General features: G+C 34.0%; 1 pseudogene; it reads right to left on the reverse strand.

Annotated features, from left to right (window-relative positions):
* Window positions 1-26,807, reverse strand: part of LOC114279068 (uncharacterized) — a 58,262-nt pseudogene that overhangs the window by 869 nt on the left and 30,586 nt on the right.

The raw sequence follows: 26,807 nt of genomic DNA on the forward strand, positions 1-26,807 counted from the left end.
AGATGAACCAAAATCTTCAGAACCAGAATTGTAGAAGATCCAAAATAATGCACCCAAAACAAAACCGAAGGCTGAACCAAACGAAGCAAAGAACACTATTGCTTGTTTGCTCAAGCAATACACTGCCACACCTTGAGTATGCACCCAAGAAAACCAATCACACAGCAAGCTTCTATCCCAAGAACAAAGGTCACCGAAAAAATGATCAATTTTGTAGCCACCAAATTATCTCGGGACAAACAACAAAACCATATATATTAAATCTTAGACTTGTTTTATCAAAACCCTAGTTGTTACCAAACTAAATTGGGTCTCCACAAATTAGATATAATATATATAAAATATATTATACCCAAACCAAACCAAATTAGAATTCTTTTAACAAACCAATTGGGTCCCACACTCCAATAAGGAGGTATACCCAACAATTCTCCCCCTACCGACTTAGGTGGAGATATCAACCATACCCGCCAAAGTTCGACACTTTAAATGTTTGTCCCTCGACAAAGTTTTAGTCAACGTATCCGAAATATTATCATCTGTGTGGACCTTTTCGAGTTGTAACAATTTCGAATCTAACACATCACGAATCCAATGGTATCTCACATCAATGTGTTTCGATCTCAAATGAAAAGTAGAATTTTTACTCAAGTGAATAGCACTTTGACTATCACAATAAAGCACAAACTTTTCTTGCTTCAAACCCAACTCTTGCAAAAATTTCTTCAACCATAACTCTTCTTTACAAGCTTCTGTAATGGCAATAAATTTAGCTTCGGTAGTTGAGAGAGCAACACATTTTTGTAATTTAGATTACCATGCCACAACTCCCCCTACAAAAGTCATCAGATACTCCGAAGTAGATTTCCTAGAATCAACATCACCAGTCATGTCAGAATCTGTGAACCCATCAAGCATCGGCTTACCATCCCCAAAACACAAACACACCTTCGAAGTCCCTCGAAGATACCTTAGAATCCATTTTACGCTGCCCAATGTTCTTTACCCGGATTAGAGAGAAAACGACTCACCACACCAACGGCATGAGCAATATCTGGTCTTGTACAAACCATGGCGTATATCGAAGAACCAACTGCTAAAGCATAAGGAACTTTCAACATCTCTTCCTTGTCTTTCTCACTTGTAGGACATTGATTCGAACTAAGCCTAAAATGACCCGCAAGTGGACAACCAACTGACTTTGCTTTATCCATGTTGAACCTCTCAAGAACTTTCTCAATGTAGCTTTCTTGAGACAACCAAATCAGTCCCTCTTTGCGATCACGAACAATTTTCATACCAAGAATTTGCTTTGTCGGCCCCAAATCTTTCATAGCAAAAGACTTGCTCAACTCCAATTTCAACCTGTTTATCATGGTAGAATCTTGACCCACAATTAACATGTTATCAACATAAAGTAAAAGAATAATAAATTTGTCATCCGAAAAAATTTTCACAAACACACAATGGTCCGAAGTGGTTTTAGAAAAACCATTATTCATTATGAAAGAGTCAAATTTTTTGTACCATTGCCGCGGAGCTTGCTTGAGACCATACAAACTTTTCTTCAATTTGCAAACAAATTTCTCTTTCCCTTTCTCCACAAAACCTTCCGGTTGCTCCATGTAAATTTCTTCTTCAAGATCACCGTGAAGAAATGCGGTCTTCATATCAAGTTGCTCAACTTCAAGGTTCATACTTGCAGCCATGCCAAGTACAACCCGAATAGAAGACATCTTCACAACCGGTGAGAAAATCTCATCAAAGTCAATACTTTCTTTTGCCAAAGCCTTTCACAACAAGACGTGCTTTGTACCTCAGATTCTTCATATCATTCTTCAATTTGAAAACCCACACTTATTCTTCCTATTATTCTTCAATTTGAAAACCCACTTATTTTTCAGAATTTTCCTCCCTTTAGGCAACTTCACTAAATCATAAGTGTGATTTTCAAGTAAGGAATTCATCTCCTCTTCCATGGCCTTTTTCCAATCACCTTTCTTTGCATGCTCAATTGCTTCTTGGTAGCTCTCAGGCTCCCCTTGATCAGAAATCAACACAAACTCATTGGGAGGATACTTTCTCGAAGGTTGTCGATCCCTTGTAGATTTCCCCAACTCAAGTTGTGGTGGCGGTTCTTGAGTTGGATGCTCTTCCTCAATTTCTGGCTCAACTTCATTAGGATTAGCATCATCCTCCACATCTTCAATAGGTGGCTGCACATCTCCCTCATTTTCATCATCAACTGAAGATGAAGGAGATGGATCCATGTCAATGAGATCACTAGTTTTTTGCTCCGGTCGATCACCTTTGCCAAAGTCTTCAATTGTTTAGTCTTCAAGAAACACAACATCACGGCTTCGAATGACTTTATTGTCGACCGGATCCCACAATCTATACCCGAATTCATCACGCCCATAGCCAAGAAAAATACATTGTCTTGACTTACTATCAAGCTTAGACCTCTCATCTTTTGGAATGTGAACAAAAGCTCGGCAACCAAACACTCTCAAGTGCTCATAAGACACATCTTTGCCAGTCCAAACTCTTTCAGGAACATCACCACTTAAAGGATAGGAAGGAGACAAATTGATCACGTCAACCCCTGTCTTCATTGCCTCACCCCAAAAGGATCTTGGCAATTTAGCTTGTGAAAGCAAACACCTTGTTCTTTCCACAATGGTGCGGTTCATCCTCTCAGCAACCCCATTTTGTTGAGGAGTCTTCTTAACTATCTTTTGGTGCCGAATACATTGGCTGCGACAATACTCATCAAATGGCCCAATATATTCACCACCATTGTCTGATCGGATGCACTTCAATTTATGCCCTGTTTCTCTTTCAACCATGGCCTGAAAATGCTTAAATACTTCTAGAACTTGATCTTTAGTTTTTAGTAGAAAAGCCCAAACTTTCCTTGAATAATCATCAATGAAAGTAACAAAATAAAGTGCACCATTATGTGTTCTAACTTTTAAAGGACCACAAACATCTGAATGAATCAACTCCAAAAAAAAAAAATTTCTAGAAGCAACATTTTTATGAAAGGAAACTCTATGTTATTTACCCGCCAAACAATGAACACAAATTTTAAGATGTGTACCTTTCAAATCGGGTAGAAACTATTTCTTGAACAAAACTTGTAGCCCCTTTTCACTCATATGGCCCAACCGGTTGTGCCACAATTCGGTAGAAGTATCATCTTCAAGTGCATTGACAACACCTTTACAAATTTTTCCTTGCATCGAATAAAGTGTATGAGTCTTCTTGCACTTAACCACTACCAAAGAACCCTTTGTGAGCTTCCATATTCTATCACCAAATTTGTTGTTGAAGCCTTCATCATCTAGCTTCCCAGTAGAGATCAAATTAAGGCGAATGTTGGGAACATGCCTCACATCTTTAACCAACAACTTGCAGCCCAAATTTGTTTCTACGCAAATATCAGCCATGCCGATAATCTTAGACAAACCTTAATTACCCATTCGAACAGAACCATAATCTCCTTTGGTATAAGTAGTGAAGAAATTAACTCGAGAAGTCACATGAAAAGAAGGACCGGAATCAATCACCCAATTACTCTCTTGGCCAACAAAATTGATACAATCATCTTCACAAACAACCATGAGATCATCGGTAGTAACTGTCGTTGTGTCTTCTTTTTTCTTTTTAGTTTTCCAAGTTACCCAATTGCTTCCATTGGAGCTAGACATACGACCCACATTTCCCTCTATTGATTTACACAAATAATTAAACCCAAATAAATCGTAAGCTCTGATACCAGTTGTTAGGAAAAATATGTGATTTCCCACAAGTAAATCAATCAATGGGAATAAAAACTAATGCAGAAAAATTAAATCAAAAACAACACAAGAATTTTTACGTGGTTCCCTCAATGTGAGGTACATCCACGGGATCGAAATCTGATTCCTCTATCAACCAAATAAGTTTCCAAACGATTACAAACGAGACACGAATAGTCTCACAAAATCACCTTTAGGTGAATTCTAAATAATCACAAATAAACAAGAGAGAAGACCTCACCAAATAGATAAACCAAAATCTTCAGAACCAGAGTTGTAGAAGATCCAAAATAATGCACCCAAAACAAAACCGAAGGCTGAACCAAACGAAGCAAAGAACACTATTGCTTGTTTGCTCAAGCAATACACTGCCACACCTTGAGTATGCACCCAAGAAAACCAATCACAAAGCAAGCTTCTATCCCAAGAACAAAGGTCACTGAAAAATGGATCAATTTTGTAGCAGCCAAATTACCTCGGGACAAACAACAAAGCCATATATATTAAATCTTGGACTTGTTTTATCAAAACCCTAGTTGTTACCAAACTGAATTGGGTCTCCACAAATTAGATATAATATATATAAAATATATTATACCCAAACCAAATCAAACCAAATTAGAATTCTTTTAACAAACCAATTGGGTCCCACACTCCAATAAGAAAGTATACCCAACAGTGAGGTAAAGCGTAGAGGTGTTTCCCAAATTGTCCGATATTTCCCCTGTAAACTGGTTGTTGTTGAAGAAGAGAACGTCGAGGTTGAGATTGAACACTTGAGGATTAACCGGACCGGTGATGAAGTTGAACCGAAGGTCCAAGAAGGTTAGCTGGGTGGCGCCAAGAACGGAGTTTTGAAACACCCCGGTGAGCTTGTTGTTGCTCAAGTCAAGCTCGAAGAAAAAGCAAAATTTGGAAATTTTGGGGATTATTTTACCGGTGAAGTTGTTGGAGTTGACATGGAAGTAGGCGAGGTCCGGTAGTTGATCAAGGAAGCCAGCGGTGGTCAGTCGACTGCCATTGAAGTTGAACCCGTTGAAGTTGACGCCCGAAAGTCTGAGCGTGTTATCAGTGGGGATTTTGTCGCAACGGTAGCCCTTGTAAGCGCAGACATTCTTGTCTTTCCATGTTTTGTTGATGCCTTGAAGGTCGGAGGTTATTGTTTTTTTGAATCTTTGGATTACAAAAAAGGCCTGTTCAAGTGGGCGGAGTGGTGGTGGACGAGGGCATTCTACTGGGGGAGGGGGAGGGAGATTGCATTCGGATTTTAGAGGAGAGGAAGAATAAGGTGGGTAACCTGGTGATGGTGATGGTGATGGTGATGGTGATGGTAGAGGAGGGCATTCTACTGGGGGAGGGGGAGAGAGAGGACATTCGGATTCTGGAGGAGGAGAGGAATAAGATGGGTACCCTGGTGATGGTGATGGTGATGGTGATAATGAAAGAGGGCATTCTACTGGGAGATGCGGAGGGAGAGGGCATTTGGATTCTGGAGGAGGGGAGGAATAAGGTGGGTAACCTGGTGATCGTGATGGTGATGTTAGAGGAAGGCATTCTACTGGGGGAGGGAGAGGCGGAGGACATTCGGATTCTGGAGGAGGAGGGGAATAAGATGGGTAACTGCCTCCACTGATTATGATTTCGAGTGTTTCTCTGGTGTTTTGAGAAACAAAAGCTGAAGTGTTTCCATTTGCTTTTTAGAAACATGAAGAGAAGATGAAAAATGTGAGAAATAGAATTGCCATGGAAAGAAAGTTGTTGCCCATCTCCCCCTCTCTCAAATTGAAATTATGATGGTTCTCTCAAGAAGGGGGAGGGAAGAGGAAATATATAAAGGAACAACACAAAGTAAAGGATACTCATTCACAACTTGCATGTGAGTGAAGACAAACTATAAAAAAATGAAAAATGATTCGTAGCTCGAATTCGGTGGCCCGAATTTAGCTCGAAGCCCAAAACGAAATTTTTTTTTTTTTTCTTTTCTCCTTTTCTTGCTTTTCGAATAGAGAGACAAAAAAGAGAGAGAAAGGAGAAAAGAGGAAGAGCGGAGGAGAAGAAAAGAAGAGGAAGAGAGGAGGCGAGAGAGAGAGGGGGGGAGCGGTCAATGATGGCGGTGATGGCGGTCGGTGATGTCCTCTTTCCAGTAGATCTGAAGATGATGAAGATAATGAAGACGATGATGATGTTCAAAAAAATCTGGATTGTTGATGAAGGAAAAAAAAAAAAAAATTTGTTGATGAAGATGTTGATGTCGGTGATCCCCTTTCCAGTAGATCTGGATTTGATAAAGATGATGAAGATGTGGGTATCATCGATCTCTCTATTTTCTCTCTTATTTTATTGTTATTATTATTTTTATTTTTTTTTTGATGTTGATGAGGATGTACTGCAGTCCCTAATTATGGGTTGTTCCTAAAGGATGAAGATGTGGATTGTAAGAATACTTATGTTTTATAAATACTGCAGTCCCCTTTCCAGATCTCTCTTTTTTTTTTCTCTTTAATTATAAGAATATTGTGAGTTTGTGAATGGGAATGATTGTGAATAGAAAAGGGGTTCAGTGTTGGGAGTTTGTGAATGGGAATGATTGTGAGAGTTGTTTGGAAAAAGGGGTGTCTGGGATAGTTTCTTGCCTTCCCAACACTGAACCCCTTTCCAGTCCCTGTCCAGCTCCAGCTTCCTCTTCTCTTCCTCTTCTCTTCCTCTTCTTCTCCTTCTTCAGTTTCATCTTTTGCATCTTTAGGGAAAAACGAGAAAAAGAAGAAAAAAAAAAAAAAAAAAAAAAAAAAACATCGTCGTTTTTTGACTCGGGCTATTCGAACCCCATAACTACCAATCGGGATTGTAAAAAAATATAGAGGGACACGGACAGAAGACGACTTGAGTCAAAGACCTTGGATTTTCGATAAATATTAAGAGGTTCAGAGAAGGTCCAACTACAGTCCATAAAAGAAGTTTCCAAGTACCGGACAAAAACAGGGCATTCTAATCAAAAGGGGTTTGTCACCGACACTCACCAGTTTTACCGGTGATGTGAGGTGATTTTGTTTTTTCTTTTTTTTTTTTTTTTTTTGAACTAAAAGGTGGTATGGTGATGTCATTTAGTGGTAATGAGTTTTGGTTACGTCATGTTTCAAATATGTTATAATTAATGAACTGAAATTTATAATTTTGTATTAGATAAGTAAAAAATAATAGAGACATGTTGATTTGTGATTGATAAGGAATATGGTCACGTGACGCCTCTAAATTAAGAAATAATTTTTCAATAGTATGATATTTATATAATTTTTCACATTAAAATATTTATATTAAAAAATTAGACTATTTTTTTTAAAAATTTAAAAAATATATTAAGTACCATAAAATTGAACATAATTATATTCAACTTTCTTCAAAATTTATGAATTTAAATAAAATTTAGCAAATTTCTCAATAGTATTTTGTTAATTACATGAATAAAAAAAATGATGTTATTTATTTAATATTAGAATATATACAGTACATTCGTATTTGTTCATGTATTTATAGGAAAAATTTATAATACACATTCTTTTCTTGATATGTACTATATGTATAGTTATGAACTTTGTGATCTTTGATTATAACTTGTTGGGTTATTGATTATGAACATAATTATATCAAACTTATAAGATTAAGTATATTTGTAGTAAATTAACTATCAACAAATGGTAATTAGAGTCATATTAGTAAACTTTTTTATTAGGGGTGAGCATAATTTAATTTGGTTTGTTTAAGAATAAACTAATGGCCAAACGATTACTTGCAGATTTTTAAAATTTAGAATGAAACTATAAAAATCTTAAAATCAAATCAAACTAAAGAAGTAATTTTATAACATAATCACAAAATGTTACTCATAACTTACTTGAACATTAAGCAATGTGTTATCATTTTACAAATAAAAACAATTTACATGATTATTTAAAACTTAATTCTACTACTATTTAATTAAACATAATTTACTATTTAATAAAGGTCCCTTACTACTACATTAAGTTATTAAATAAATTATTTGGCCATGTTAGGTATTTTTAAAAAATATTTGAATTTATAAAAATTACTAAATAATTTTTATTTATCCTACTTATAGAGACTTCACTTACTATTCAATCAGATTCACTTACTACTCAATTAAATCTCATTTACTAGTCCATAAGACTCCACAACTACTCAATCAAACTTGACTTACTACTCAACCACCACTACTATTACCACCACCACCATCGGTACCGCTATCACCACCATTACCACTATACTACTACCACCACTACCATCACCACCTTCATCAACATTGTCATTATTTCCATAAACATCACTAAAATTTTACTACAACTACCATTACTACCTCTACCACCACCATCACCAACACCATCACCATCACCATCACCATCAACGCTACCATGCCACTACCACCACCACCATGCCACTACCACCACTACCACTATCACCACCACCATCACCATCATATCACAACAACTACTCAATCAAAATTCATTTATTACTCAATCAAACATGACTTATTATTCAATAAGACACTACTTAATTGGACTTGACTTACTACTTAATTAAATCTCACTTACTACTCAATTAGATTATATTTACTATTTCATCAAATTTATCATTGTCCCAAAAAAATTGAAAAATACTCATTGTGTTTCCACTTAATACTTAATAAATTTCTACTTACTACTTCACTAGACTCTATTTATTACTCAGTTTTAGTTTCCCTTACTACTCAATGAACTTCCACTTGCTATTTCACTATACGCCACTTACTATTTCACTAGACTTTACTTACTATTTAATGAGTTTCCACTTACTATTTCATTACACTTCACTTACTACTCAATTTTGATTTCACTTACTACTTAATAAGCTTCTAGTTACTACTTCAATAGACTCCATTATCTACTCAATTTTGGTTTCACTTACTAACCAATGAGCCTCCACTTACTATTTCATTACAGTTCACTTACTACTTAATGAGATTCTACTTACAACTAAATTAAACCCCACTTACTATTTAATGAGACTCCACTTACTACTCATCAATTGTTTACTTGTTACTCCATCAAACATGATTTACTATTCAATTGAACACTACTTATTACTTAATGAGACTCAATTTACTACACAATCAAACTCCACTTCACTACTACTTGAAAAGACATCAATCAATTGGATTTGATTTACTACTCATTTAAATCCCATTTAGTTGTATCATATTTAAAAAATCTAAAAATCCTCTAGCTATTGATTTGTGATTATGTATCAATTTTAAATAGTTAATAACAATCCCAATCAAACAAGCCAAGACAAATCGACACAAAGATTTTACGTAGAAAAATCACAATTGGAGCACCTCCAATTGTGATTACAAAAAATCGCGGGCAAAAGTTACAAAACAATCCACTAAGAAGACAAAAGGAATTACACAAGTATACTCTCAATTACCTACCGAATTCACGCCTAAATTAGAGCACCTCCAATTGTGATAAAAAAAAATCGTGGGCAAAAGTTACAAAACAATCCACTAAGAAGACAAAAGGAATTACACAAGTATACACTCAATTACCTAACGAATTCACGCCCAAATTGAACCGACCCCTATATGCCTCTTCCACCACGGTCTTCACCTCGGAATTGTCTTGCCCAACGTTGAATCCACAACGCCGATGTCGAATCCACGACGATGAGCCACTCCAGAATCCACCAAAACTTCTGGCCCAAATTCTCCGGAATCCACCGAAGAACAACTCTCTTTTTTGTATTGAACGAAACAAACAATCCTTTGATGTATACTTTTCAAACCATGAGTTAAACTCAAACAAACATCAAAGAAACTATAAAAGAAGCCCCAGATATAAACCCTAATATCCATGAAGAATATCTGGAAGCCATACCCTAAAATCGGACTGAAACACAAATTTATAGAAAACAGATCCACGATCTCCGTTCATGCTCAAGAATAGCCGCTCGAGCTGACTAACGCTCGAGCGTAGGAAGTTCCGCTCGAGCTCAGAAACGCAACTTCCAGTATTTCTGCAGACAGTTCAAACTTCTGGAACCAAAGATTCTCCGCTGTAGCACACAAATGACCGCTCGAGCGGACAAGCAACTGCGACTGCATTTTTGCTTTTTGCTTCGGGGCCTTTGCCTTTCGACCCAGCTTGGGCACTGCCTCAGACCCGCCAAGGGGCACTGCCCCCTGGACTCCCGCGAGCTAACCGAGCAGTTCAATCCCCGACATAGTCAGCGAAGTGGCAAACATGAAAGAATTAACTTCTGAAACATCTCTACAAAGCACAATCCAGGTTAGATTCGCATCTAAAAACTCATAACCTCACTGAAATAAAAGTTGAACAAAATTACAACTGAAAGGAGTTTTGTGAAACGGGATTGTCAAGAATAAAAACCTAACAATATTAAATTGCACTTACTATTCAATGAGAGACTCCACTTACTAATCAATCAAATTTCACTTACTACTCAATTAAATATAGCTTACTATTCAATAAGACACTACTTAACTATACTTGACTTACTATTTAATTAAATCCCACTTGCTACTTAATGAAACTTTACTTACTATTTTATTAGACTTTGCTTATTACTCAATTAAACTCTATCTATTACTCAGTAAGACTTGACCCACTATTCAATTAAAACTTACTATTCACTTAACTTACTCTACTAACTACTCAATTAAATTCGTTCATTACTCAATCAAACATGACTTACTCAATAAGACACCACTTCATTTGATCTATCCTACTCAATGATACTTGATTTACTATCCCATTAAACTTGAATTACTCCTTATTTTAAACGACATTCACTACTCTATCCGATTCAATTTATTATTTAATGAAATTTCACTTATTACTATTTAATGAGACTTCACTTGCTACTCCATTAAACTCGACTTATTACTAAAAGAAATTTTATTTACCACTCAATGAGACTCCACTTACTACTCTATCAGACTCAACATATTACATAATGAAACTTCATTTAGCACTTAATGAAACTCCATTTAATTACTACTCCATCAAACTTGATTTCCGATTCAATCAAATATCGCTTACTAGTCAATGGTACTCCACTTGCTGTACTTAGTACTCCATTAGACAACTACTCAATCAAACGTTTGATACTCGACTTTCTACTTCATTAAACTTGACATACTATTAAATAAAGTCCTATTTAGAGAGTCTCATACTAAATGATAAGTCGTTTCAAAGCAAATGGTAAAATAATTCATAACAAGTGATAAATAAATTTAGAAATCTAACCAGTTTTAGAGAGTATCATAGTATGATTTCATTTATCACTAAATGAGATTTCACTTACTATTTCATTAAGTTTGACTGATTACTCTGTTAAACCACATTTACTACTTAAGGAGATTTCACTTGGTTATTATTTATTGAGTTTTCACTTACTACTCAATCAAACTATATTTACTACTTAATTAAACATGACTTATCAATCAATAAGACACCACTTCAATAGACTTAAGTTAATAGTCAATGAAATTATACTTAAATAACAAACAGTAACTATAAATGTTACCAAACAGGCCCTTAAATAGTAATTACTATTTTGAAGTGTTGTAGTGTAACAACCCTCATACTGTTTACCGACTTATGACTGATTGATTACCGATAACCATCGATTACCATTAAACTGAATTGATTATGACTGATAATTGAACTGATTAAAGTACTGAACTGACTGACTGAAATTGGAAAACCGAATTGATTGAGTATATGTTAGTTAAATTGCATTTTATCTGTTTGACTGTATGATTATCTGTTCATGCTTATATGTTTAAACTGCTAATTGAAGGCCTTATCGGCGGCCGAATCCGAAACCGATTAGTGTTCTATGATCCTTAGAATTAATGTGATTTTATAGTATAATTATCTGAAAATTGATTAGGTATGATTAAATTAGATTAAATATCGATTAATCGCATAGTTTGAGTTAATTACCGTTCCGCCACTTAGTGGACCATTATCTCTTGAACCTTGTATACACTCCACGTATTGATCAAACAAACATTTTCTTCTCCTCTTCTTGCCTCAACCGACCCAAGTTAGAGAGTGAGAGAGAGTTGAGTTGTTCTTGAGAGATTTGCTTGATCTTGCTTGGAATTGAAGTGTTGATTGCTACTTTGAGCTCCTAGACCTTGAACACAAGACTAAGGTAGGACATCATCTTCTTGTTGTTGTCTTAGAATCCATTCTTGCACAATTCATGCTTTAATTGTAGAGTTAAGCCATGTTTTGGTGCATACATGTTGAATTGAAGTTACATATATTGAAGTTTTGAGGTTGTAGTTCATAATTCCTCACATGCATGTTCATAATTTCGTAATGGTCCATGTTTTCAACTTGTTTTTGGATCAATTGGCTCCATAGAGCATCAAATTGAAGCTTTAAAATGATTTAAAGATCATGCATGTCATGTTTGAGGATTGTCCTTGGAAAATGGTTTGAAATTGGGTTTGAATAAAACACCCTTGGGCTTTGATTTCTCAAATTGAGTTTTGAATCATGTTTAACTATGAGTTTACATGTGTTTTCTGGAAATTTAGCTCAAGAGGTCGAGTTTTGATGCTTTTGGACTTGGTTTTGAGCTTGGAGGTGCAATCTGGGTTTTCCAGATTTCGCACTTCCGCTCGAGCGGGGGAAGTGCCACTCGAGCGTGGAATCCGAGCATCCAGCATCTCTCTGCACTGTTTTACAGTCCGCTCGAGCGGAGGATTGGGCGCTCGAGCGGAGTCATGTCTCAAGCTCGAGCGGGCGTCGAGCGGGAATTTCACCCATCCAGTACTTTTACAGTACGCTCGAGCGGGAAAGTTTACGCTCGAGCGTGTACCTTTGTTTGCCTGTACGCTCGAGCGGGGAAACCTGCGCTCGAGCGGGACTCTGTTTTTCTGAAAATCCTGAAAATGTTTTCTAAGTGTATTTTTGCATCCTCATCCCATCCTAGGCATTCTTAGGCCTAGTTTAAGACATTTAGATGAGGATATCGTTGCAGAACACACCAAGGCAAATTAGGGATTAAGTTATGATATTTCCCAACTGTGTAGCTTAGTGTGTGTTCAACCTGTGAACTGTGTAGGGTTGGCAACTGGGGAGACACGCTCTAGCATACTGTAGCCCAGAACTCTGTGAGTAACAATTGTGTAAAGATATGTTCAACTGATTATCTTTTGGATACTGAACTGAACTGTTTACTGAACTGGTATTATTTGCTGAATGAATGTATGTCCTTTATTTCTGAACTGTACTGTGGCATCCTTAGTACTTACTGTTTACTGTTACTGTTACTGTTACAGAGATCTCTGTCGGTTCCCTCGTGGAGCCACTACTGTTTACTGACTGATGGCCATCATTACTGTTCGGTCTTTTAAGACCTACTGTCACTGTTATGCTAATGGATGTACCACATATGACTGTTTACTGTACTGAACAACTGAAATACTGATTGAATTGAACTGTTTTCATTACTGTAAGGACATTCATTCTAAACCCCTTTATGCTTTATGTTATTCACTGGGCTTTAGCTCACTGCTCATATATATATGTAGGTGTACAGGCACCAGATCGGAGCTAGGAGCGTCAGGGTAACTCCAGTTTTGTCAAGCCAGCCTTTGTGCCTCACTGCGAGGTTCCGAGTTGCCATGCTATGGCTTTGGGGTGTTTTGTTTGTTTCCCCCGTCTGTCTCCATACTGTTTGGATTACTGTATAGACTGTCTGTTGCTAACTGTACTGTTATCAAGGGATTAGGTCCCTGTACTGTGTGACTGTAAATTTTGTATAGACTGTACTGTTTGTGTATGTATGAATGCATGAAAAATCTTTTTGGCATACAGACTGTCAGAGCTCAATGGACACTATTTACTTACTGTATTGGCTTCCGCCAAGCCCTGTACTCTGTTTTAATGTATTACTGTTAAGCAGGCCTTCGGTAATCTCAGATTACTGGCCGGTTACGGTGCTAAACCCATAGGGCCGGATTTGGGTCGTGACATGTAGGTATAATAATAATAATAATAATAATAATAATAATAATAATAATAATAATAACTATTTTAAATTATTGCTTTTAAAATTAAGTTTAAATAACTTATAATTTAAAAATATTTTATTTACAATTTTTTTATTTTTTATTTATTTTTAATATTGTATCAAAAATTAATTATTTTAAAAAATTAGTAAATTTTAACAAATTTTAATAAATTAATATTTACCTATGATATTTTACTTTTTACAAATCATAACAAGACAAAATATAGAGGGAAAATAGTTAAATATAGTATGTCATTAGTTTTATGTATTTAAAATGAAGGGTAAATTCCACTTTGCCCCCTAAAGTTTCACCCATTTTTCACTTTAATTAGCCCTTTAAGTTTGATTTTTTCCACTTTGGCCTTTTATGTTTGCAATCTTTTCCACTTTGACCCTTTAAGTTTGATTTTTCTCACTTTGACCCTTTATATTTGCAATCCTTCCCACTTTGACCCTTCATATTTGCAATCCTTCCCACTTTACTCATAGACTAACTTCCATCCAAAAAACTAACAAAATCCACCACATCACCAACACATCAATTTCATGTGTGATGTAAAAAATCTAAAGATGCAAAAAATAAAAAATATAAAACAAAAAAATTGAATTTTTTTTTTTATTTAGTGAACTTTTTTTCAAATTTATAGATAAACATTATTACATTATAGATGCATCTAGATTAGATGCACCTAAAAAAATAAAAACAAATTTAACTAAAAAAAAAAGTTCACTAAAGACAAAAAAAGAAAACAATAGTAAACTTTTTATTTCAGAATTGATAATACAGGTGTTTGAATCAATATATTTTTATTTTTTTCATCTTTAGTAAACTTTTTTCTTTTTTTAGTTAAATTTGTTTTTATTTTTTTAGGTGCATCTAATCTAGATATAATGTAATAATGTTTATGAATAAATTTGAAAAATAAAAAAAAAAAAAAGGTTTCACTAAAGACTAAAAAAAATTTCAATTTTTTTTGTTTTCTATTTTTCATTTTTGCATCTTTAGCGAATTTTTTACATCACACATAGAGTTGTTGTGTTGGTAATATGGCAAATTCTGTTAGTTTTTTAGATGGAAAGGCTACAGTGGGAAAAATCAAACTTAAAGGGCTAAAGTGGAAAGGATTGCAAACATAAAGGGTCATAGTAGAAAAAATCAAACTTAAAGAGCCAAAGTGGGAAATGGCTGAAATTTTAGGGGGGCAAAATATAATTTACCCTAAAATTGATTTAAAATATAAAAGAGGGCATCATTTGCAAGAATTAGAAGTGACCTATTTAGCAGAAAATATTTTAAGGGGTTGTTTGAGATAACTTAAATAAGTGCATTTTTTGTCTTTTTACGAAAAGATGTGCAGAAAAGTAGAGAGGTGATGTGATGGAAAAAAGATAAAAAGATAAAAAAAAAAAAAATGAATTATTTGGGACTTCAAGTTTATTAATAACAAATAGTAAGTGAGTGAATACCAAATAGTAAGTATGTTTGTAAAAAATGGTAAGTTAGAGTCTTCTTTTTTTTTTTTTCAAAATTAACCAAAACTATTTTATTTTTTGGAACACCTCACTACTTTTTCTATCTAGTTTTACTTTTGATTCATCTAATGGTTAGCATTTATCTTATCTAAATCTAACGGCCTATATATTTTTTATATACCATACATGAAAACCACTTTCATGTATAGTAGAATTTTGCCCAAAAAGAGTTTTAATGGTGGGTTTTATCATATAATATAATATTTAGATCTGGGTTTTTACTTTTTATTTTTTATTTTTTTTGCTTTTCTACAGTAGAGCTCTCTGATTAGAGTGGGAAATTATTCAGTATTTTCGGAGTACCACGTGTTTGTACTCTCTAACCAATCATTATTCAATATGTCCCTTTATATTCTCTAATCACCTAACATAATATCTCACCTACCCACCTTTCCTACTAATCATAATATTATAAAATATTACGTATTCATATTCTAAAATTACTGAATAATTATCCGATTAGAACTCTACTATTAGAATTCTGCATCACTGCTATTGGATTTTTATCCATGTGAGGATGATCCTAAAATAATAAAATAATTATTAGAGAAACTCTTTTGTGATGCAATCAGAGTGAAAGGATTTGAGCAGACGCATCGCGCTTGATAAGAAAGTATGTAAACTATGGAACTAGACAACTAGTTAGAATCACTTGGTCTTATAGAGAGACTAGTCTTGAGATATCATGAATTCAGATATTTTAGGTTTAATTTTTTTTTTTTTTTTTTTGTTAATATTGTGTTTGGTCTTAATGAACGTAGTTACAGTTAGTCCTGACTTAAAATGGGACTTTTAATATATAAACACAAAAAAATAAATAAGGCAAAATAAAATAAAAAAGGGATATTTTTTTTAAAGTCCCTGATATTATGATTTTATAATATAAAGGATATCAAATATTTTCATGACGTCTAAGGTCCCTCAGCATCAATCCAGAGAAAATTAGTCCAGAGAAAATTCAAGTCAGAGAAAATTGGTACAGAGAAATTCAAAATTTCTCTACCTCATTAGCCTTTCATGGACACTGCCAGAGAAATTTCCTTAACCTTTCATGGACTCCAGAGAAATTTCAAATTTCTCTGCCGTGGGTTTGATCCTCCACCATTGTTGCTACTGACAGTTCGGGAAATTTTTTTTTTTTTTTTTTTTTTGATGAAGCAGTGTGTTTTTTACCATTAAAATATTAACTATTTTTTAAAAGGTAATAAAAAGAAGAATATTTTCATGGTACTACATTTATACACAAGCATACACATACCCTTACATACACACTTAAATTATGGCAAGTGTAGGATACATACATGCAGGTATTGAGTGAGCAAAAATTTTATGTTGCTTCAAAGTCATAGCTAGAAGGCTCTTTTCTAAGAAAATAGAAATACAAATAAGTATTTTTTAAGAATCGAACTGGATATAAAAGCTGTATTTTCAATCATATAGCTTTCTTCAGGTCAAATAAATAAATAACTATAATGAAGCTTTCTTCAGGTCAGAGAATATTGGTCCAGAAAAAATTAATCCAGAGAAATTCTGAACTTTCATAAAATTTCTCTGGGTTCAACCCAGAGAAAAGTTTGACCAATTTTCAAATCAGAAAAAATTGATAAATTATGGACTTTCCAAGCCAGAGAAAATTGACTTCACCAATATTGAGTGTCTTCAGCATCTAAGCACTTCCCTTTACCTTCTTGGAACCATTACCATCTTTCATATGTGAGCTGTCCTTGCTCCAAAACTTTTCTTGTAGGCCATTGTTTCGCAAAGTTGCATCATAGGTCTCAACAAGTGCTCTCTGCTTCTCAGCATCAGGACAGAGTCCAGCCAACTCAATAACAAGATGTGACAAGCCAAACTGATTCACATAACCTACATAAGTCTCTGCATCCATCAAGCCCTGTCGATATTCTCCTGATATATCCTTAAATGCACTGTACTTCACTTCATCAAAATCTAAAGCAAATCGTATTCTTTCTACCAAAGACTTGTTTGCAGTATGAACATCTTCCACCTTCAGCTTAGACTGGCCACTTGTGGGCAACTTACGTACCTGTGTTGCAGAAACTGGAGGAAAGCCAAAATCAGAAAGGTCAAAAGATGAACTATCGATAAGGTTCGGGGCAGACGTCAAGCCTCAACAGCTTTCCATTACGGCCGAGGTTTGCCGGCAGCTCTAACGTGAAATTGTTCTCCCAAATCTGCAAGACCTCGAGATTCGGGAGATTTTCGATGAACGAAGGGATTGGACCCACGATCCGAGGATTCAAAAACCCCATCGAAAAGAGAAATCCTAATTTCGTGATTTCTGATCGATAGGTAGGAATCAATTAATCCTTTACTTTTTGCTTCGATCTTCAGTCTTTGATCGATCGGTGTTTCAGATCGGAGAGAGAGAGAGAGAATGCCTTCGCACGCGGATCTGGATCAGCAGATCGAGCACTTGATGGAGTTCAAGCCTCTAACGGAAGCTGAGGTCAAGACGCTTTGCGAGCAAGCTAGGGCTATTCTGGTTGAGAAATGGAATGGGTCAGATGATGAAAATTGTATAAAGGATTGAAATTTCTCTAATATATGTTTAGGGATCTTAGACATCAAAAAATAATTTTGTGGATCTCTTCCATTACGAAAAGTGGGAGAGGGACCCTAGACCAATTTTCCCAATAAAAAAATATGGGTCAATGGAATTATTATTATCATTATTTTAACTTGATAATACCTACAAAGTCTGCTTTGTATAGAATCACTTTATACACTAAAATTTATTACATAGATGAAGAGATGAAAAAATCATTATAAAATTTTAAAAAATATTACAATTGGTTTTGTTACGCTATAGTTTAACAAAATTTAGTTTACATATATATATATATATATCAAAAAAATAATTTAAAATTATAACAATATTGATTTAACTATAATAAAATATCAGATAAATACTGTTTTTATCACACTTTTAGATGCAACTAATTAAGTCAGCATTAACTATAAGATCCCTTTAACTTGAATGTTGATGTTTGATTGGACCTTAGTTTTAAGTCTACTAATACTAAAAGATTAAAATTATTTAGAAATTGCATAATTTTGTAAAGTTTGGGGGCCAAAGTAATTGCCTTCTTTTCCTTTCATCAAAGCCAGCTAATTACACTTGTAAATTTTATTCTGTAAAAAACGTAAGTTTATTTTTCTAATTATTAATCTAAATAACTGATCGTTCAATTTAAGAATGTTAGGTTTTGTTCTTGGCAATCCTATTTAACAAAACTCTTTTCAGTTGTAATTTTATTTGATCTTTTATTTTAGTGAGACTGTGAGTTTTTAGATGCGAATCTAACCCAAATTGTGCCTATGCAAAGGAGTTTGTAATCGTATCCTATCATGTTTGCCACTTCACTAACTATGTCGGGGATCGAGTTTGTGATCTTAAACCAAAAAGATTTTCGTAGCATGGTTTTGCAAGCTTGAGATTTTGGAGAAGGCTTTGGTGCATATTGAAATTGATAAGAATATCCATTCCATGTTAATATGGGTGTGCTTTATGTGGTCTTTACTCATTTCAGAGTGTGTTTTCTTTTATTAGTATGTCTCATTTTGTACACACTCTTGGATTAGCAAATATCGGAATCTTCCACCTTAGTGATCAGTCTTCTCTATGGACTTCTAGCATTGTGTCTTTTGCTTTTCTAAAGGAATTAACATATACTAGCACATCATGGGTGATGTTGAGTCTCTTAACCACCTTCCATCTTTTTGCATCTCCACGGCTTTCCCCTCTGTTCTTTGTAGTCTAGCCATGAGAAAAAGGCTACCTCAGAGTCACCAACTAGGTCGTCCTTATTGTATCCATGTTTCTCTGGTTCAGTTTCCATACTCTTGAGCGTGCAAGCCGCCAATGAATGTGCAAAAAAAAAAAAAAGAAGAAGAAGAAGAAAGAAAAGATGAGAAAAAAAAATAAGATTCATTGATTGAGGGGGAGCCTCCGTTTTTACTCAACAAATACCCCTTGATTCCTAATGGTTTGACTTTCCTTAGTTGTGCTTAGATTCTCTTGCATGAGGTCTAGATTTCAGATCACTACTAGGATTTGCATCTAGTGTTTGTCGAACTCCAAAAGTCACACACAGACTTTTTTCATGGGATCTATGCTTTTCACATATGGTATCACATTCTTTCATGAGGAATTTTCTATAGGCTATGCACATTGTGTTCTCAAGTTATTGTGTTTCTTGGATAAACCTGTGTGTTTTAATGTACAAATCCGAAATTCCTTGCTTGCTTCACCATATTTTGTTTTTGTCTTTTTTTTCTTGTTCACTGTTTTCAATGTTTGTGGTTGCTTTTAGTGAGGGGGAGTTTGGTTTATCATTGATTGATTTGGTAAGGGAGATTGGCATTAGTTTGTTTGCTTGTTGCTATTCACTGCTTCTTCTTTATTTATCCACTGCTTATTATTATTGCTTCTGTGGTTTATGTTCTTGCGTTAGTTGATTGACCTTTCTTTAACAATTCGTGACAAAAAGGGGAAGAAATGTTGGTGGATGCATGTGTCTTAGGATTTTATGTATTCACGCTACATGTTCTTATATGCCTTAGGATTTCATGTATTCATGCTACATGTTCTTAAAAAAATCTCTAATTTTTATCTATTCATGTGTCTTAGGATTTTCATCTATTCATGCTGCATGTTCTTAAAATCTCCAAGTTGCATCAATTCATGTTTTCCATCTCATGCTTCAAGATAATCTTATCATATGTCTATTGCTTTTTTATATACTCTTGTGACACTAATAGTTGTTTTGGAGATTGTGGCACTAATAGCTATTTTTCAGATCATGACCTTGAGAAAGTAGTTTGCTTTTTTTTGCTGTAATGGGTTGGGATGATTAGGATTTTATTTGTTAGGTGTGTTTTGTCACGGCATTGCCAAAGGGGGAGATTGTTAGATTTTGTTCTTGGCAATCCCGTTTGACAAAACTCCTTTCAGTTGTAATTTTATTCGATTTTTTATTTCAGTGAGGCTATGAGTTTTTAGATGTGAATCCAACCCGAATTGTGCCTATGTAGAGGAGTTTGTGATCTTATCCTTTCATGTTTGCCACTTCGCTGGCTATGTTGGGGATCGAGCAAAATTGCAATCGAAGTTGTTTGTCCGCTTGAGCCGCCATTCCTGCGCTTGAGCAGAGATCGTGACCTTTCAGAAATTTCACTCACCTACAAAAGTACTAAGAGTTATTTTTTTCTGCTCGAGCGTAGATCCGTGTTCAGAAACACACGTTTTTAGTCAGTCCGCTCAAGCGTCCATTCCTGCGCTTGAGCGGCCCTGTTTTCTATAAATATGTCGTTCTATCAAATTTTAGGGTTACGGCTTCCAAATCTTCTTTTTGGGGATTAGGTTTTTCTTCTGGAGCTTCTTTGCTGGTTTCCTTTGATATCTGTGAAAGTGTAATCATGAATTGAGTGGATTATATCAAAAGGTTTGTTTAGTTTGTGTAGTTTGTTTAATACAAAAGAGAGAGTTGTTCTTCGGTAGATTCCATGGAACTTGAGCCTAAAGTTTTGGTGGATTCCGGAATGGCTCTTCGTCGTGGATTCGAAATCGGTGTTGTGGATTTAACGTTGGGCAAGACAATTCCAAGGTGAAGACAGGGCTAGAAAAGACACATAGGGGTCGGTTCGATTCGGGGGTGGATTCGCTAGGCAATTAAAAGTACATTTGTGTAATTCCTTTGTGTCTTTTTAGTGGATTGTTTTGTGGCTTTGGCCCGTGATTTTTTAACACAATTGGAGGCGCTCCAATTGTGGTTTTTTCACGTTAAAATCGTTGTGTTGATTTGTCTTAGTTATTTGATTGAGATTGTTTTTACTGCTTAAAATTAATACATAATCACAAATCAATATCTAGGGGATTTTTAAATTTTTCAAAGAATTTTCTATAAAATTTTTGTTTACATAACATTACACTTGTGACATGCATGACATATTATTTTGGATTTGTTTGGTATAACTTATTATAAATTAAAGTTGATAATCAGAAAATAAAAATCAAACATCTCTCTTTCATCTTCCGGATAATAGTTTTTTTTCAACTTATTTAAATTATTTATGTTTAATAAGCTATAAATGAAAATTGTACCTAATAGCCTAACATTGACTCCTAAGGAAACAAAAAAATTATAAGCACGCTATGATTGCTTCAGAAGAACCAACAAGAAATTTAAATACATATATATATATACAAGTAATGTTACATCTACCAAATTTTGCTTTGCCTGAATAGTTTGAATATGTGCATGCCGGTCGTCTGGTCGATCATTCACAAAAGGGTGACAGGCGCAATTGACATGGGTGATAACCACAGTTGATAAGAGTTGCACTGGGTGGTCATCTAGATGGTCGACCAACATGCACAAATTTAAACGATTCAGGCAAACTCAATTCCGTGGATAAATATTTTTTGTCTATATATATAGTAATAAATAAAGAAAAAAAAAACCCCCAAGTTGTGTACACTATTCCCAATTATTGGCTTCCCTTTCGCTCAATTATGAAGAATATTGCATAGGAAAATATTCAAGAAAAGAAAAACATAAATAATTTACTTTCCTATTAATTGTACAATTTACAAAATGAAATTATATAGAAAAATAATTTAAAATTTCTTGTGATGTATAATCCTTACTTTTTACAAGTATTTGAGGGAAAATTTCCCTTAAAGAAACAGTTACGGTGAAACCTATATTTTCTATCAATTGAACGCATCACAAAAGGAGTAATTATTTGGAAAACGTAGGCTCATACACAACACAAATGTAGGGTGTAATAATGGTTTGAGGCCCGTGGACAGCCCAAGGCTTGAGGTGGGCCCGCCCTGTTTCATCCTGGGCCCGAGCCTAGCCCAGTACCTTGGGCCTAGGCCTGGGCCTTCCATTTAAAGCCCGATCCAGCCCATCGACCCAACCCGTTGGCCCAGCCCAGCCCAAAAAAAAATCGAGCCCTACGGACAACCCGGCCCATTCGGCTCTCTCTCTCTTTGTGGCAAAGGTCAAATTTAAAAAAAAAAATTAAAGGCAACTTGCAACGGTTAAAAAATAATAAAAATAAAAGCTTGATCTTGGAAAAAAAAAACAAAACAAAACAATTTTTATAACAAAATAAAACAAAACAACGATCATTTCCTTACAATGAATGAATAAAAAAAATATTATAATTATGCACCTCTACTGCTGCCTTCGCCCGCCTACCTACCCCTGCCCCTTACATGCGTCGCATCCCTCTTCACTGAGCCTCACATCAAGTTGCAACTTGCAATGGAAAAAAAAAAAACAAAACCTAAACAAAAAATAAATAAATGAATTGTCTACATGCATCTGCTGCCCCTGCCCTTCATTTGCATCATGCGTCACATCACTCTTTATGCCACATCATGTTATGTTGCAATGGAAAAATAATAATAATAATAATGTCTGCAAAAAAAAATATATATATATATATATTTAACGGCCATATTGTTGTTTAATACAATGGAAATATTTTTTTTTTAATTTATACATTTACTTTAATCTTTCAAACTACTATAAATATCTCCCTTTTTCAAAATAAATCACACAAATAATTCTCTCTCTTAAACTCTCTCAATCTCTCTCAATCTCTCTTAAACTATCAATCTCTCTCAACTCTCAATTAATTTTGAAGTGTCATCCCTAAGTGGCAAATTGTGCAACAAGAAACTTTTATCAGAAAAAGTTAATTTCTGTATCGTATTTGCCAATCGGTAATATTAATCAGTTTAATTAAATTTATTAGCTACTTATTTTTTTCATTAATTATTTGTGCACATATATTAATTATTATTTTTTACTCATTGTATTTACACATTATTTAAATTAATTGTTAATTGTTATATATTGTTTTATTTACATTACTATGGATGCTAATATTCCTAATATTTATGTCGATGTTGATACATATACTACACAACATGAATCTGTTGATTCTCCTTCTAATATCCCTCTTCCAACAATTAGATAATCATCTAGTGGCAGAAGTAATAGTATTTGGAAATATTTTGAAAAAATATTTATAAATAATCCTGATGGTACAATTACATTTAAAGCAAAATGTTAATATTGTGCGAGTAAATATCATTCCCCCCCCCCAAAACTATCACGAATTTTTCATGTTGACCCCCATACTTCGATTTATTTCAATTTAGTACCTGAACTTCCCACAAATTGATCAATTAGACCCCTGTTGTCATCTTTCATCCACAATTGGACAGAATGTGCTGATGTAGGAGGCAAATTGATTTTTAAAGTATAGTTTGGGGGGGCAAATTGATTTTTAATTTGGGGGGTAAATTGATTTTTAAGATATAGTTTGGGGGGTAAAATGAAATTTTAAATGCCACGTTAGCACATCCCATCCAATTGTAAACGGAAGGTGACTACAAGGGTCTAATTTATCAATTTGTGAAAAGTTCAGGTACTAAATTGAAATAAATCGAAGTATGGGGGTCAACATGAAAAACGCGTGATAGTTTGGAGGGGAAATGATATTTACTCATATTGTACACATTTACTTAGTGTTGCATCTGCAGGGGGTACTAGTCATCTAAAAAGGCATGCTAACAAATATTTACAAAGTCAACAACCTGATATTCAAAGTCAAATGCAATTAAGGGTTTCATTAACTGGTAATTTGTAAACATTTTTATATGATCCTATACGTGCACAAAATTTTATAGTTGATTATATTATTAAAAAAATAACAATCTTTTACCACTAGTGAATGTTCCGATTTTACTGAAATGATTCACGAAAGTTTTGCACCGCAATACCAAAGTTTTTCAAGAAATACTACCAGAAACAGGATCTTAAAGAAATTTGAGAATGTTAAAATTGAATTATTTGACATCTTTAAAAATTTGAATGGAAGAGTTTGTTTAACATCTGATCTGTGGTCAAATAATGATTTTAAATATCAATGTATCACTGCACATTTTATTGATAATGATTGAAAATTAAATAAAAGAATTATTTCATTTAAATTAGTTGAACTTCCATACACTAGTCATTTGCTTGGTGTAGAAATAAGAAATGTATTATATGAGTGGGCTTTATATTTACGATTAGTTTAGATAATGTCGCATATTATAATCAAACTGCAATCCATTTAAAACCAACTTTACAATTACTTGTTGATGGTGATTTATTTCATATTCGTTGTTGTGCCCATATTTTAAATTTGATTGTTATGGTACTTGTAATAAAAAATGCAGTTGTTACTATTATATTTTCTACTACTCGAATTTCGGAATATAAAAAAAAAAAATTGTCAACAAGAAAATATGCCATTTAAAAAATTAATTTTAAATGTAGATAGTAGGTAGAATTCAACATATAATATGTTAAAAATAGTTTGTAAACAAGGAAGAGCAATAGATTTATTTTTTGCAACAACATCAATAGAATGAGTACCGACTCCCACAAAACTTAATTGGCGTCAAGTAGCCTTGTATAAAGATTTTTTAAAAGTTTTTGATACTTTAACAAAATTATTTTTTTATATATATGTTCCTGCTACACCATTTGTTTTACATATGCTAGCAGAAATAATTAAAATTTTTGTAAAATATATGGGTAATGAATATTATGTAACCATTATTACTTCAATGAAAGTAAAATTTGATAAATATTTTGATCATTTGCCTCAACTTTTAGGTTTAACTATAATAATTGATCTTATGTGTAAAGAAATTGGTTTACAAGAATTTTTAGAACGTATTTTCATTGATCAAACACAGTTTACCCTTATTATGCAAACATGCAACAGATTATTTGAAGAATACAGAGTAACTGCATTTGTAAATACACCTACACACACTACACTAGCAGTCTCATCTCGAGGTGGGAGATTAAGTGATTTTTCAACAATAAAAAGTATAAGAATATCTCAACATACAAGTGTAAGTAGTTCTGAACTATAACGTTATTTGGAAAGTCCGTCAGTGGATGATTCTGATGATTTTAACATTTTGGAATGGTAGAAATAAAATGAAACTATGTGGTTTATGGTTTCACAGATTGCCCGTGATATACTAACCGTTCATATTTCTACAGTTGTTTTGAAAACAATTTTTAGTACAGGTGGACAGGTGCTGAGCGATTACCAAAGCAGGCTTTCACTCCAAATGGTTGAGGCACTGATGATATCCAGAGATCATATACATGAGTTTACAAGAAGACAAAATTATATTGAAAATGAGCAAATTCAAAATGATTTGAATGAGATATCCTCGGGCAACGTGACTAAAATGTCTGTCTCTTTTGATAATTGATCAACAATTTATTTTTTACTATTTCATTTCATTTCATTTTTTTTTTCTTTATATTAGATTACTGAGGTGGAGTATAATGCAAATGATTGGTAGGCTAGTAGGTGCCAACCTAGTAGGGATGCACTTGGCCTATAGTGGTGTAATTGCTCTACCATTATCAATAATTTACACCTATTCTATTTAATAATATAAATTTTTGTAATATGTTATTTTATTTTGAAATAAAAATTATTCATTCAATAAATGTTATATTATTAATTTAATATTGTAATATTGAAATTTTTCTTTCATATATATATAATTATTTATTTCGAAAGAAAAAAATTACATAATTGCATACTTTCTAGTTATAAGTTCATAATTAAAAAAAAAAAAAAATAAGTCATACATAATTAAATTTAAATACCATCATGAAACATAACCAAACAAAGCATCTCATTAATCTTAACTAAAATGCTCTAGTATAATTTTTCTTTTATTTTTTATTCCTAATAAATAATCTACATAAATAATGTATTTATTGTTTATTTTTCACAAAAAAAAGGCCCGACTAAACCGGCCTGCAGCCCAAGCCCAGGCCCACATCTCTATTATGAGTGGGCTTGGGCCCACTTTTTGGTCCATAGGCATAGGCTGACTCGACCCAGCCAGCTAAAAAAAAGAGAGCTCGCGAGGCCCACTTGGGCCGGCCTAAGCCCGGACCAGGCCATTATTACATCTCTACATAGATGTAATGGATTCCATTATTACCCACAACAAGAAAAGATAACGTGTAACATCTACCCACCTCAGATTAAAAAATATGGTAAATTTCACTTTACCTTGATGATTTGACTTATGTGCAGTTTATTCTCTAATATTTGTATTTTGAAATGATCAAATAATTTTCATATGGTTTGTGAATTGAAATATATTGTTAAATATTTCGTCAAACTTAATAGCAAATGTGAAACACATAACAGACATAAGAGGGTTATATACTCATTTTCAAAGTTAAAGAGGGTAAATCGCACATGGAATAAAGCACAGGGGAT

This window comes from Camellia sinensis, chromosome 4 (genome assembly GCF_055761805.1).
Source record: "Camellia sinensis isolate YWXY chromosome 4, ASM5576180v1, whole genome shotgun sequence".
NCBI lineage: Eukaryota > Viridiplantae > Streptophyta > Magnoliopsida > Ericales > Theaceae > Camellia > Camellia sinensis.